Source organism: Camelus ferus, chromosome 5 (assembly GCF_009834535.1).
Source record: "Camelus ferus isolate YT-003-E chromosome 5, BCGSAC_Cfer_1.0, whole genome shotgun sequence".
NCBI classification, from domain to species: domain Eukaryota; kingdom Metazoa; phylum Chordata; class Mammalia; order Artiodactyla; family Camelidae; genus Camelus; species Camelus ferus.
Genome location: NC_045700.1, coordinates 56,638,058 through 56,651,249, shown reverse-complemented (window position 1 = coordinate 56,651,249; position 13,192 = coordinate 56,638,058). Strand labels below are relative to the sequence as shown.

Genomic DNA, 13,192 nt, shown 5'->3' with positions numbered 1-13,192 from the left:
TACATACTACTTTCTCTTCTATCTCTTATCTCCTTCTGGTCCCCCATTGAGATTATGTTGGACAGTCTCACTTGATCTTCTGTATCTTCTAACCTCTCTTCAAATTTTTCATCTGTTTGTCTCTTGGTGAATTCATTCATATTTGAATTCCAGTTTACTAGTTTTCTCCTCAAATATCACTAATCTAGTTAATACAAGCATTGAGTTTCTAATATCTGTTTTTTACTTCTAGATATATATGTCTGGATATTTTTCTAATATGCCTGGTATATATTGATAATCTTTTATTCCTTGTTTTCTTTTCAACCTATTTTTATTTCTTTATGTATATTAAGAATATTCATTTCATATTATGTTTCTCATAATTCTAATATCTGCAGTAGTTGTGAGCTTCATTCTATGCCTTGTGACCTTTGTTAAATCTTGTTCATGATACTTTTTTTGTGAGTTTAATGATTTTATTTACTGTGAGTTTAAATGGTAGGCAGAATAGTGGCCTCCAAACACATGCGTATCCTAACTCTCGGAACCTGTGGATATGTTACTTTCCATGGCAAAGGGACTTTGCAGATGTAATTATGGACCTTGAGATGGAGAGATATTCCTGGATTAATTGCATAGGCCAAGGCTAATCACAGAAAATGTATAAACTGAAGAGAAAGAAGATGAAATATGAGAAGGAATAGACCCATAATTACTGACTTTTAAGACAAAGGGGATGATAAACAGAAGTCAATTGGTTTTCTATATACCAGCTCTGAGCATTTCAAATTTGGAATTAAAACAATACACCACTTACAGTAGCACCCAAACTTGGAGTACTTAGGTATAAATCTAATAAAATATATGCAAGGTCTATACAAGGAACAATTAAAAACTCTAATGAAAGAAATCAAAGAAGATCTAAGTAAGTGGAGAGGTAGTCCATATTCATGGATAGGAAGATTCAATATTGTTAAGATGTGAGTTATTCCCAAGTTGATCAATAGATTCAATGAAAGCACAATCAAAATCTCAGCAAGTTATTTTGTGTATATTGGAAAACTGATACTAAGTTTATATGGAGAGACAAAAGACTGAGGGTGGCCAACACGAAGAACAAAGTCGAAGGACTGACAAGGCCTGATATCAAGATTTCTTGTAAAGCTAAAGTAATCAAGACAATATAGCACTAAAGAAAAAGGAGATAAGTAGATCAGTGGAACTAGACCCACAGAAACATAATTAACTGATCTTTGACAAAGGGGCAAGGGCAATTCAATGGAGAAAGAATAATCTTTTTAATGTGTGGTGCTGAAACAACTGATGTCTACATGCAAAAAAAATCTAGACACATTCCTTACACCTTTCATAAAAATTAACTTAAAAATGGGTCATAGACTTCAATATAAACACAAAACCCATAAAACTTCTAGAAAATAACAGGAGAAAATCTAGATGACCTTGCATTTAGTGATGAATTTTCAGGTACAATATTCAAGCAAGATCTATGAGAGAAAAAATGGATAAGTTGGAATTTATTAAGATTAAAAACTTCTCTGCAAAAACACTGTTAAGAATGAAAAGACAAGCCACAGACGTGGGAAAATATTTGTAAAACACTTATCTGATAAAGAACTTGTATCCAAGTAAAAAAAGAATGCTTAAAATGCAATAAGAAACAAAGAATCCAAATTAAAAATAGTTTGCCAAAGATCTGAATCTCACTAAAGAAGATATAATGATAGCTAAGAAGCATTTGAAAAGATGCTCAACTTTATCTGTCATTAGGGAATTGTACATGAAAACAAAGTTAAGATAACATTACATAATTATTGGGAAGGCTAAAATTCATAAAACTGACAGCACAAAATTCTGGTAAGGATGTGAAACTACAGGAACTCTCATTCATGGCTGGTGAAAAAGCAAAATTGTACATCTACTTTGGAGGATAAACCAGTTTCTTACAAAGCTAAACATAGTCTTACCATATGATTCAGCAAATGCACTCCTAGATATATACCCAAAACTTACATCAGTGAACAAATTTGCATATGAATACATATGGAAGTTTTGCTCATAGTTGTCAAAAGCTGAAAGCAACCAAGATGTACTTCGACAGATGACTGGGTAAACAAACTGTGGTAATCTATGTAATGGAGTATTATTCAGCAATTAAAAAAAATAAGCTACTAAGCCATGAAAAAACATGGAGGAACCATAAATTTGTACTGCTAAGTGAAAGCAGCCAGTTGGAAAAGGCTAAATCCTGTGTGATTCTAACCATATGACATTCTGGAAAAGGCAGAACTACAGAGATAGTAGATAATAAAAAGATCAATAGTTATAAAGGATTCAAAGTGATGAAAAGAAAAAGGAGAGAAGGAGGGAAGGTTGAATAGATGGAGCACAGGGGATTATTAGGGTGGAGAAACTTCTGTATGGTACTGAAATGGTAGATACATGAGATGCATTTTTCAAAACCCACAGAACTATACAACACAAAGAATAAACCTTAATGTAGTCTTAGGCTTTCGTTAATAACACAATGCATTAATATTAATTCATTAATTGTAACAAATATACCACACTAATGTGTGATGTTAATAATAGTGGAAACCATGCAGGAGTGAGGGGGTATGTGGGAACTCTGCACTATCTGCTCAATTTTTCTCTAAATCTAAAATTGCTCTGCAAATCAAGTCTATTAATAAAAGAAGGCAAAAAAAGGGTATCGGACTATTTCTTCTAGATTTATTTTTACTCCTTGTTTTAGACATGAAAGCAATTCATATTTGATTGCTATATAGTATTCCACTGGTGACTGGGCCACAATTTATTCATTCTGCTGTCTGTGTCCTTTTGGAAATGTTTCTAGGATTTTTTTTATTACAAATATTGCTGCTATCAACATTCTTGTGTATGTCTCTTGGTCTGTTTTGGTAAACTTCATTGATATGTTTGAGTTGACTTGCTACTATCCAGATGTATACTTCTGTTAGCAAAGTTTGAGAAACACTATCTTCAATTCCTGCAATGTTAGACATCTTAGTTTTTGCCAATTAAGAATGAAAATGAATTTTCTTTGTTCCATTTCCATGTTCACTCATGGAGATGGCAATCTATACATACATTTATCAACATGTGATTTTTCCTCTTCTTTAAAATGCCTGTTCATGTCTTTAATTAGGTTGTCCTTTTAAGAAATATTATTTTGTTCTTAATATATTCTTAATGCTAATTTTTTGTATTCATTGTAAATATCTTATACCTTTTATCAGTTTTTAAGAGTCTTTTAATTAATAGTTCTTAATTTAAAATAAATGTATATATCATTTCTTTTATAGTTAGCATGCCTTTATATCGTGTTTAAGAAATACCTCCTTACCACAAAGCCAGAGAGATATTTACTACTAATAGTTTAAAGTTTTGTTTTGACATAGTCATCCCTCAGTATCTGTGGGGGAACTGATTCCAGGACCCCCTCGGATATCAAAATCTGAGGATTCTCAAGTCCTTTACATAAAATGAGGTAGTACACTTGGTCCTCTGTATTTGTGGGTTCTGCATCAGTGCATATGGGGGGCCAACTGTATAAGTAACTAATTCATCTGGAATTCTTTTTTGTATATAAGGTAGGGATACAATTTCATTATTTTACTTATTTGTTTTCAGCCTCACTTAATTTAATAGAGCGTTCTTCATTAAATGTGGTGGACCATCTCAGTAGTATATCAGATTCCATGTGTGCTTCTGTCTGCTTTGCTGCATTGTTCACTATGTCTATGGCTGAAGTAGTACTACCGTGTCTCAAGTACTGTAGCAGTTAAAGAAAGCCCAAATCCCAGCAGGTTTATTCCCCGTCTATGCTCTTATTCAAAAATGTTTTGGTATCCTTGGCTTTTGCATGTCCATGTAATTTAAAAATCATTTTATCCATATCCATTCCAGTTAGAAAATTCCTGGTTAAATTCAGACTGGAATTGTGTTGTGGCTATACATGAGCCTGGGGAGAACTGACAACTTTGTAATATTAGGTATTCCCATCCATGAAGACTGTATAGCCTTCTGTAATTTTTTCAGTTTTATATTTTTTCTCACAGAACTTATAGACATCTTTTGTTAGACTTACTCATTGGTGATTGATTTTACTGTGAATGATGTCTTATTTTTGTCTTCTAGATGATTCTTGCTTGTATTTAGAGATGCAATTGATACTTGTATTTTGACCATAAGTCTAGCCTCTTTGCTAAGTTCTGTACATACTATATTGTGTGTAAGTTTGAAGGAAAGAGGGTGCACAGAATAGGAAGGACAGTAGAGGTAACTCAATTTTTTCTTGAAAAAGATGCTTCTGAGGTAAAACTTCTAAAAACATTTTTAAATTCTAAAGGGAAGACAAGCTTATAAAAATTCAACTATAGAGAAGCACATAGAGGAAGGGGACTCTCTATTCTATCACCTCACTCTATGGAAATAATGATTATTTGCAGTGTATCCTTCTAACATGTGTTCCCTTTCTCTCCCTTTCTACACCCTTTGTGTACATATAAGCTGTTACTAAACTAGGATAACAATTTACATATTATTTTAGTTCTGATAGCTATTTTGGACTGTTAAAATGTCAAATTGATGTACATTTTTATTGTGACTCTAAACTGGAATCCATTCCCTCATTCAGAAGCACTCTAGTTTAAGGATCATAAGTTTTACTATGATCATAAAATGATTCATCTTAAGTCTTAAATCATCTACTCTAATTTCTCCTTACCCTATAAAAAGGGAAAATGCTTTGGACAACTGCACTAATCTCCTTGTCTGAGCTGATACGTTAGACACAGCTCATCACAACATTATGAATCATATTATTCCACGGCAAAATGTTTTTTTGATGCTGTGTTCGGAGAGTCACCTTGCCAAAAATAACATAAAGGAATTATTTTAATTTCCAGCCTCAGCCTTTACTGAACATGCATTTTGGTGCTAATAATTCCCATGCATTTATTTTTCATCTGATTTGTGTCTACCATAACTAAACTGCTTCATAATAGCCACATAGTTTTTCCTTTTCATTAATATTTCCCCTTTTCAAATCTAGATTTATCTTACTATGTCATTTCCATTTTCTACTATTATGTATTTCATATCTGTACTTTCCTGCTTCAGTCTTCTTACAGTCTGGTTGGCTTTTTTTTTTTTTTTTTTTGATATTGCCTTGCTTATGATCATTTGACATAATCTAGTCGGAATTTGTTTGCTTTTGTTCAAACTGGATGTAATTTTTAAAGATGTTTAACAATGAAAAGTACCAAATTGTATTACTTTAATTGTTCCCAAATTACCATGATAATAAATTCTCTCAAGCTGGTTTCAAATGTAAAACATAAAAAATATTAATTGTGGAATGATATTCAAGTTTTCTCTGCATTGAGGCACTGAGATAAGAAAATCATAATTCTTCCTTTTTCATAAAGAAAGATCATTTAAAAAGTTGTCTTTGTTTTTATTTAAAAATATATGTAGGCTTTTATTTCAAATGACACTAAATTTCTTTTTTTCTGGTAAATGTCAAGAAGTGCATAAGAAATTGAGAGAAAGATGAGTTATTTTTTCATATGAGACATATTTAGTGGTATTTTTCAATTCCTGATTTATGAGCGGCTTTAATGATTTTTATGACTTTTCTGATCAGATAATAACCAATTAAATGCAGAAGTCAAAAGTTCAGGTCAAGTTAAATGCTTTCATGGTCATAATAGCACTTCCTCTAATTTTAGAGAGCTCCAATCAATACATTATTTCTTTATGAGTACTACTTCAATATATACCACTCTTTTTCTCTTCATTTACAGAAACAGACATTAATTTACTCTTTGATTAATATATAAATTTAGAATTTTTCAATGTTTCATTATTCATGACCAGTTATTAAGTTTTAATGACTTTGTTTATGAATGTAGACATAAATCATTTAGAAATTCATTCTTTTAAACTTTACTATAATTATAACATATTTGATAGATAATACTCCTCTATTTTTATCCCAGTCAAGGTCTAACCATATTAAAAATAAAATATACTTTTATTTTTCCTACTTCTTACAAATTAAATATGGATTTGGGAGGATTTTAATGTCAAAATATTTTTATATGAATTAATATATCAGCTTTTTCTGAGCAACCTGGTTCAGTCAGTTATTACCTCAGTCATATTGCCCCAACTCAATGGCTTAAAATGATGCTGACTCTCACACTTACAGGCATGTGCAATTGCTGTGCTTCTGGCTGCAATTGTGTGAATTAGCCAGGGAAACTCTGCTCCAAATGTCTTTTGGCCCCAAAAGTGCAGGGACCACTTGTTTTTCTTTTTCTTTTTCTTTTTTCTTTTAGTTAAAGGTAATGATGGAAAAGGTGAGCGGAAATCTCTTAAACTCTGGTCTTGAAGCTGGCACTCTTGTCACTTCTGCCTGCATTCCAATGGCCAAAGCAAGTCATATGACCAAGTCCAATATCAGTGAAATGGGAAAATGTACTCCTTCCATGGAAGTGTAGGATGAGGACTGATGTTTGCTGAACATCATCTACTTTACCACACTGCCCTTCTCCTGTTAATTAATAGCTACTTTTTAAAAAAAACAATAAATGTAACAGTAAGCTTTTGTGACCAAACAAAAGTTTAAATTCAGGGAAAAAAAGCAATCATATAGTCACAAGAAATACTTTTATTTTCACTTCTTTGGGTTGATACTTGGAGCAAGTATTTTGCTTTTCCTGAAATCATGTTCACCAGGATTTTCTCACTAAAATTTATACTACATATCTTTAACCTTAAACAGCCTGAATTTGCAACTTGATCTGTGAGCTTTGTGCAGCAATTAAAGTTGTCGTGAAAATAAGATAAAACTTTCAATGCTTTGTAAACACTGAAAGGAATTAATTTTCTAGTGTTTTATAGGTCCTATGACTTCTACTTTGGTCTGTGATCTCATATTAATTTGCTAAGGAAATTATAGACTCAATCATATATATATTACTTATACATTACTTATTCAATGCAAGTCCTAAACAATTTCATGTTGACAAAACATTTCATCATCTTGTGATTTTGGTGTGAATTCAGTCATATGTTGATAGTATCACCCATTCTCCCTCTGTCCAAATCCTAAAATTTATGTGATATTGCTGTGTAAAAAAGAACAGTGTTTCTTTCTTTTCTCCATTCCCAATGATAGGATAAATTACCATTTGAAAGGCTGATGACTCATATTTTCAATTTTTCAGCTCATATCTCCTTCCTAAGTTCAAAATCTATATTTACAAGGTATTATTGATCATCAGCATAGATATAAACAATTCAGATTCAACATATTAAAAATTGTTCATTATATTACTTGGTCAAACATACTGTTCTCTTTTAATTCTAGTTGGTTAGTGCCATTGCTGCTCATATAGTCTCGTAAGCAGGAAACTTCACTGGTCTAGAAATGAATACTCTGGCCACATCTGAACTTTGAGAACAGTCTCTTCTTTCCCTGCTATCAGGACTTACTAACCTAACCACTCTAGGAATCAGTTGATTCAACTGTACTTTAAAAATCCTTAGTCAGTAGCTAGGAAGCCCCTCTGTCTTTTCTAACCTTTCTGTTCTAAGTAACTACTGATGGTTACAGACTAACTCATAACTTAATGGCTCAAAAGAATAGTTTATTATTATTGCTTAGGCTCCTGTAGGTTGATGGACTTAGCTAGGCAGTTCTTCCTTGAACACTCCCATGCAGCTCCAGTCAGATTTTGAATTGGATTGAAGTCTTTTGAAAGATGGATTGGGCTGGACATCAAAATGGCTCAGTCACATGGTTGGCACTGGATGTTCAGCTGGAGCTGTTAAGGAGAGCCCCTACAGGTTGCCCCTCTAGGTAACTTGGACTTCTCATACTTGGACAGTATGGTAGTTGCCATATTGTATTGATCAAAGCAGTCATAAAGTGGTGGAAAGATAAACTCTGTTCCTCAAAGGGCTGAGGTCAGTTTGTAGAAGAGCACAGGAGATGGTTCTGCAGCCATCTGTGGAAAATGGAATCTTCCAAACTTACAGCTTTCAGGCTCCAGGTCAATTTTTCAAAAGCTTAGCTGTTGAAAGATCAGTTCATCAAATTATCTGTATCTTATTTTACCACAGTCATCAATTAACCTAAAACTTATTTATTTATTAATTTTTAAAATTGATGTATAGTCAGTTTACAATGTTGTGTCAATTTCTCGTGCACAGCATACTGTTTCAGTGATACATATCTAAAACCTGTATATTTAAATCACTTTCAAAGATTACAGTAATACGTAAGGGACCATTGGCAGATTTTGAGGGCTGTGGAAATCCAGGGTTCTGGAGTCATCATCTCTTCCACCAGCCCTCAATCTTACCATTTTATGCCCTCCTCTACCCTTTTTACTGGTGTCCCTCTCTACTTCTGTTTCTTCATCTCTCATCTTTTCTGCTCTTTTCTGTTGTTTCTCAGCCCACAGTCTGTACTCTGTAGCTGCAGCTCAAGCCAGTGCTCAGTGTTGATTGTATTTTCCATCTTTCTCCCAGCAGCTACTCGTTTTTTTTTAAAACATGGCAATCCCACAGTACTTATCAGTTGTTTATATTGTGTACCTTCTTTGTGTCTCCTCCTAGACAAAGTAACTAGAGGTCCAAGACAGTGTCTTGTTCATCTTTATAGCTCCATTACCAGGCTTGACGCAGAGTAGGCCATTAATAAATGTTTGCCTATTGAATTACTTCGGATTCAAAACATCTTGATATCTTTTAATGCAGGGCCAGAAACTAGAAGATGAAATTTAGCCAGCAGTAAATATAAATTTAATTATTTAGGCTCAAATGGTTTGCTGTAGTGCATTTGAGAATGACTCTACTTGTTGGCAATTCATGTGAAAAAATTCTCATGGGATTTTTGGCAAATACAATTTCAACATTAGTCATGCATTAAAAAATATAGTACAGTGTTAGACATGATGAAGAACCTAGAAATAATTTCATTTAAGGAGATATAAGAAGGAATGAAAATGTGTGTCTTGGAGAAGACTGAGAAAATAGAACTTTTTTAAACAGTGAACAAGCTAGCATATTGGGATTCCACCAGCTTCTGAGTATGTCTGTTCTACTTATGGAACCTGGGGGTTCAGGAACCCACTGAGTCCATTGTGAGACCTTGGCTGAAAGACTATTGATCACCTGATCTCCATAAGCCCTTGCTCTGACTGGTGGACCCTGTCATGTTTTGGGTCTCCTGCAATTAGTATCAGTTCAGAGCCAGTGTGTCCAGTAGTCCCTGAAAGTTCTAATTATGTTCTTTTTTCCAGTGTACAGGTGCTTTGGCAAAAGTCTGTAAGCCCCGTTTGAGGAAGGCTGTGAGAAAGAGTAACAATATATATTCTTGGCATCTGCTTCATTTAAGAGATTCTGGGTTTGTTAACTGGCTAATCTGAGAATTAATTGAGGGGTCATGACTTTTTTTTTTTTTTTTTTTGATTCAGGGTACCCATTTTTTTTCACTTGACCTAAGAACTTTTTTACTTATACAGAAGAAGTAAGAATTTAGTGGGCTTCCTATCTATTTCACTTCTAGGCACATGATGATCAATTAGCCACTGGTCTGTGCAAATCAGACTCTTCTGATTGCTGCCTTGGCTCTGCTGTCCGTTACAGTAACCATGCTCACCTTACCATTGACAGTTGAGTGTTGCCACTTGGCCCTGCTACCCTGGGATCCAATTACTCTCATTGCATTTAGGTTTCTTAATACAGTGACTGTAGTTTCCATTATAAAATCTGGCTTACAGAGGAGAGTAATCACAGAGCTCTTCAAGGATGCCAGGGCTCCACTCATGAATTTATTCCTTACAGTTGTAGTGAAAGGTATGTCTTCTTGACCCTCCCAGTATGGTTGAACAGATCTTAAATAGTAAATCCACTCACACGTTCCAGTCTCCCTACAGCTTTGAATCCTTTTCTTTACATTAAACCAAACAAGTCTGGCATTTCTATTTTGCTCATTGTGGGCAACTTTTTGGCCCATGTTTCAGCCAATCAACCAACCAAACTGTTAGAGACCTTTCTGACTCCCCAAGCTGCAACATTAAATGCAGAATCACTGCTTAGTGAGTCCATGTTAGCAAATGTAGCCTGATCCAACTTTATGTTTTCCCACCATTATCCCACACCCTAGTATGCTTTCCTACACATGTTCCCCAGATTTCTGTCTGTATAAATTAGAAAACTCAAGTAGTTCTTTTGGAGTGTAGCCTACCTTTTCATTGGTAATATGTTGTATTTCCCAAGAGTCATTGGTAATAGTGTAGTTCCAGGCTGAATGCCAGCAAGCTCAAGACCCAGGAGAGTCAACGTTTCAGCTTGAGGCTGAAGGCAGGAAAAGATGGACTGATTCAATGCTAGAAAGAAATGAAGGGTAGAATTTGAAGAGAAGAAAATATCAGTCCAGCATTTGGAAAAAAACCTTTGCAGAATTATAGTTGTGAAAACACAAGATTTATTTCTTAAGACTAAATTACTAAATTCACTTTTATAGAAAGTATTCAGAGAACGAAGAAATGCACCTGTGATTTTTAGGATGGATGCCCATGTAAAGCTAGTTATTATTTCCTCTAACAAACATTTTCCCATAAAATGTGCAACACATGAATTATAATGAAAACAATGTGTTTTGCTTCATTATTGCTTTTCATAGCTTTGAGGATTAGAGCCTAGAGGATCACATAAAAATGATAATATGATAAGTAATTTAAAGATATAACAAGAGCACTGCATTAGAGGATGAACTAGGTAATCTCTAAGATTCTTTGCAGTTTTAAGGGACTGGTTTGTAAAAATGATATGAGAATGCAAATGAGTTTGTTCTCTTTAATGTCCTTGGCTCATTTCTCAATTCTCTGTAAGTTAACACTTTAAGAAATGCTTATGTACTTTTACAGCAAAACGCTAATTTACTTATGAATGATAACAAAGTGTGTTGCATTTATAAAAATATCTAATTCATCTTTTAGGCATACTTCTGCTGTATCTTAGAAGATTCGGGTATTTTCTTTTCCAGACAAAAAATATTTATGAGACTTATTCTTTCTTTTCAGGTTTAATAATTCTAAAAGAACTGTTCTGAAAGAACAGTCCTGGGAGGTGACTGAACGTGAAAAAAAAGTGCTTATTTCTTTACAGCATTAGGCTATTCTAATATGATTACATCACTTAAGCTTGGAATATTTCTTCATTATTTAGGAGTTAGAACTGGCCAGTCCAATAAAAGCCTATAGATTGAGATTGAGAATTGGATTCTGTGGTGTCAATGATTATTATTTAAATTAAATATTAAACTTCAAGCTTAGAATAGTGGCATAATAAAGAGCTGGTTTGCCCTTCCCAACTTCTGATTGGAATTCTAAAAAATGACATAGAAAAGTTAAACCTACATGGGCACTGGAAAAACGGAGGCAAGAGATTACTACAAGAAAGGCAGGGAATGATAATCCCATGACGATGGCTTAAGAAACAAGATAAAAAGCTTCATCCCCTGAACCAAAACGGAAAGTTTTTCTGTAGAACAGTTGAGAGGTTTCATTGATCATCTCCAAAACTTTAGCTGAGAGATGAAGAAAGAATCTTAGACCAGGTAGAGGATCAAAATTCTTGAAATTCTTGAAAACTCAAGAAATGGTGTTATCATATGAAAGGACTTGTGGTGAGTGAAATCATAAGGTGGAAATATTGTCACACAATTAAATGCACATTTTAGAAATTATTATAAAAAAGGAAAACTGTATTTTGAAAGATAATAGTAAAAAAAACATAATCTGGACCTACACTCCCAATGTCAGTCAATAGAAAAAAAAAAAAAAAGAAAAGGTTGAGGTGATAAAAGCACTGTAAAACTTCATCTTATATACTGTGTACACAGGAGTAACTTCTTCATTTTTTACTTTATACTCAGAGAAAATATGTACTTCTAGATGTACACTCAGGTTAGTTTTTCCCTCTTTGGAGAGTTCTAGCCTACTGCTATATACCAAACCACTGAGTTTTTTATTCTGTCTTCTTGAGTTGTCCACTTTTTAGTTTTCCTTATGGTAACATACTCTTTCCTATACCCATTGTCTCCTTTGGAATCTCATTTTACTTGGTGCTGGTTACTGAAAATTCATGAACACAGATACTCCAGCAGTGAGCTACTCTGTCTTCCTTTACTGTGTTACATATTTATTCTCAACGATAGCCCAGAAGATTTTGGGTAAAGAATATTATTATGTGAGAGGGGAAAAGTAAATCTGTATGCTAAATATGACTAAGCTATAGGAAAGCACACAAAAAGTGTGACTTGTTATAGGGGCTTCCCATTGGTGAATGCCACTTCCTTATCTTAGTCTTCTTTGCTCAGATCTGAGCCTCCCTGTCAGTAAGAAGAGAATCTCAAATTGATTCAAATATTTCCAAATATAGTAACTACAAAATTATAAAAATAGTTTGGAAATAAAATAACCAGGCAAATATAAATCAAGAAAACAGGAGTTGCAAATTCGATTTCAGACAAAATACAATTCATGGCCAAAGTATCATGTAGGATATACAAAATACATGATATGGTTGTGAACGTGTATGCAGCCAGCAACATATCCTCAATGTAAATACAGCAGTAACTGGCAGAACTACAGAAATAATTAAATAAACCAACAACAAATATAGGTGGAGATTTAAAAATAGTCCTTTGAAATTCTGATAATAAGAAATAAGGGAAAATGTTTGACTAATACAGACAGTATACTTTTCTTTATACCTAAATTTATGCACAGCAAGAAGAGAAATACTCTTTCCAAAGCACACACATGAGATGTTAATAAAAATTAACAGTAAGCTAGTTCACAAAGAAAGGCTCAATAAATTCCCCAAATCAATTTCATGAAGACTATGCTGTTTCACCAAGCCCAGTGCTGCTGCACTACCCTTGCTTGAAAAAGGAGCTGAGAAGAAGAGTTATGAAATTCTCAGGAGAGTGAGGCATGGCTCAGTTAGCTATATACTTAGGATCTGTGTACTTTCTGTATATGCGTTATGCTATAGCAAACCTTTATTTAAAGAACTAGTGATCACCCAAATTTAAAAAAGAGTAAAATTATATCCCACTGGAACTTTGGTTGGAATTACATTA

At 33.8% G+C, this 13,192-nt stretch overlaps 1 long non-coding RNA gene across 1 annotated transcript in view; it reads right to left on the bottom strand.

Annotated features, from left to right (window-relative positions):
* The window catches only part of LOC116663704, a 28,079-nt gene extending 15,214 nt beyond the window's left edge, over window positions 1–12,865 (bottom strand). Inside the window, exon 1 of the long non-coding RNA XR_004319990.1 lies at window positions 12,798–12,865. This is a non-coding gene — a long non-coding RNA (uncharacterized LOC116663704). The remainder of the gene's footprint in view (window positions 1–12,797) is intronic.
* Between the last annotated feature and the right edge of the window lie 327 nt (window positions 12,866–13,192).